General features: G+C 46.3%; 1 pseudogene; it reads left to right on the top strand.

The window, feature by feature from the left end:
• The first annotated feature begins 2,759 nt into the window (after positions 1 to 2,759).
• On the top strand, positions 2,760 to 2,889 carry LOC149222580 (U2 spliceosomal RNA; annotated as a pseudogene).

Genomic DNA, 2,889 nt, shown 5'->3' with positions numbered 1-2,889 from the left:
CCAGACCCCGAATATTCAGTGACAAGATTTTCATATCGAAAGTTTACTGACGAGCTTGAGATCTCTAAGATCCCGAGTGGGTGAATTCACACAAGAAGATGGGAAGGTAGGATTTGACCCCTCCAAAAATTTAAAGAGACACCTGTAGGAGCAACCCCCAAATACCATCTACTTTATGCTTCACCCGTCGCTTCTTTATAATAGTAAAATTTAGTCGAGAGTGGGGGCTCACAGTCACCCCATCTGATGGCGACACTTTCGAGTGGATGGCAAGAGGCTCCAAATCAAGTGTCGGGTTTAATTTCAAAAGTTCAATATCATGCCCCATCGAATTAGTAGGCGGTTGTTGTCCACTAATGGAACCAAATTGAAGCATCAAAGTGGGTGGATACACTGAAGGAGAGCAATACCCTTCCCGGATATAAGTGTTGTCGACCCCAAATGACCAGCGAAATCCCTATCAGCATGACTAGCACCCAATGAGGGGAGGGTGGAGAAAATAGAGGATACTCTGGAATTATCGATGCGGATCACAGGAATAATACAATATGTAGAATGGATATCATCCATCACCACAAAGTTGAGGGTAGATAAGAGGATGGCTTTGGATATTTGCCAATATACACCTTTTGTTTTTCAATGACAAACACAAGCTCGATATTTGGGTTGCATTGCCTTGAACAAATTCAAGCGACTAATTTATTAACTATCGATGCAAACAAATTAAAAAATTCCAAATTTTTTTTGAATCTAAAACTAAATCGTCTTTGGAATTACTTCCAGTTATATTTCAATGTTTTCTTTGTTGTATTTTAGTTGATTGGGATACTCATCTCTCATTTGAGAGACACGGGTTCAACTCCAACCAAGATAATTTATTTTGCAAATGTTTTTACAATAATAAAAAGAGATGTTCCTTTTAAAGGCTCTTACAGCAAGGCAAACACCTAATCCAACGCTTTTGCAGTGATCGATAACTCTTCTTTATTAAATTGTTCGGGGAAATGGGAGCATTTTTTTCCTCTGTCTTCTTCACGTATTCTTGTAGCAAATAGTTGGATGGTGATGATGTTCATGTGCGATTAAGGAGATGTTTATTGATTGTGTTGGATACAAATCCTACTAGGAGGAACTTTGAATGACCATGTTCATTGTTTACTTCATCGTTTTTTGTTGTCAATGTGTTGTATCCCTTAAAATGCGTTGTCTTTTGAAGGTTAATCTGATCTTTTCCATGTCACTGAGTGTGCACTTACATTTCACCCCTAAAAGCATATTGTCAGAATCTTAGTCTCGAGCTCGAACGTTGTTCTTTGAGAGTTCCATGTGAGTGATAAAGATTGAAGGGGTCTTTTACCTCTCATAGTCCACCGATTTTATCTTCCCCTTTGGCGCGTTTTCCTTGAGTCCACGGGGATTTGGATGCACCAAGTCATTTGGAGATGGATTCCTTTTTGTCACGGCCCCACGCTGTGATAACTTATGATCACTGTGGGCGACGTGCGCCACCGGTGATATTTCATAGCAGTTGTACAACTACTCTAACCCAGACTGCACCTAACTTCTCATTCGCTTCAACAATTAGCCAATTTTTCATTCAAGTGTTATTATATTCAATTATTTCATTCAACAATTATACAATTATGTGATACTCTAACTTCAGTACAAGCAGCGGAATAACACTCATTAACAGTCTGCGATATCGTAAAGAACAATATGAACACAAGTATTTGCGACAGGAGGGGCAACTCCCAAAACACTTCCCCCCTTTACTCTTAAACTTGAAATAATATTTACAGTGGAGATAAAAAGGGGCCAGCCGTGTGCAAACTCATGCGCTGCCCAAGTACAAAGAGTGGCAGTGGTTGGCCCAGCCCAACTCACTAGTGAAAAGTGCCAAGTTTCGCAACCAGGGCGTGCACCTTTCCCAACAGAAACCCCAAAACTGGAGTCCCAAAACAGCCCAGAAAACCAACCCTCGGCCCTGCGCAGAAACCAGCTCGCTTGGGCGAGCTCTCCTCCTTCTGCGACGTGCCTTAGCTACGTTTTCAAATTCTGCGATGTAAGCCCCGCGGTTCTGCGATATCAGACCCCTTACATTTCTGCGATATCGCTGACTTTGTCCTTTCTGCGATTAGCTTTTGTGATATTACTTATCTTGTGCGAACTTGCTTGCTACCTCCTCCAAGTGTCGAGCTCCTCATCTTATAGATGCTCTAGCCATTTGATTTTACGTGGGCCGAGGCCCCTTCTCTTCTTGAGTCGACCCTTCATCTTGTGCGGGCGCGCCCCTGGGCCGACCTGCTCGTGGGTGTATTGACGCACCCCACCCTAGGAGCTTCGCCTACCGTGATGCCCACACTACCACCTCTGGTCACTTCTGTGTCGCACAATCCACATTGCGTTGCCTGCTCGCTCGCCTGTCACGGACCTGCTCGCAATGTCTCGGTCGCACTTCCGCTGCGCCTTGCACCGTCGCGGCGCCCGGGCACCACACCTTGCGTGCGGGCGCGCTCGTGGGTACGGGTCCATCGAGTTAGGTTGTCGCTGCGTTGTGATGTGCGCGTTCTCCCTTGCACGCTCTCCGCTGTGGGCGGGCACTCTTATTCATGTGCCCTTCGATATACCACGTCGTGTGGGCTGGCGTGCCCTCGTGTCGTGCCCGCTGCATCTCTCTCGGTGCCCCGCCATCGTGTGTGCGTGCCTAGGGCTTGCGCCCGTCAACTCGTGCACGCTGCCCCTTGTGTCGACCTGGGCGCCTCTCCTCCTAGAACCACATGATATTAAATGTATTTTTCTAGGGGGAGGGCCCACTTACAATAGCTTGCTATTGGGGCTCTCGGGCGTCGCTTGTGCGTTGCACTACAGCACCAGCCTGGCGCACCCCAC

Source organism: Pinus tabuliformis, chromosome Q (genome assembly GCF_031772625.1).
Source record: "Pinus tabuliformis cultivar Carrire ecotype Pingquan chromosome Q, CPIR1, whole genome shotgun sequence".
Lineage (NCBI taxonomy): Eukaryota > Viridiplantae > Streptophyta > Pinopsida > Pinales > Pinaceae > Pinus > Pinus tabuliformis.
The sequence above is the reverse complement of the archived record's forward strand: the minus strand, read 5'-3'. Positions and strand labels throughout refer to the sequence as shown.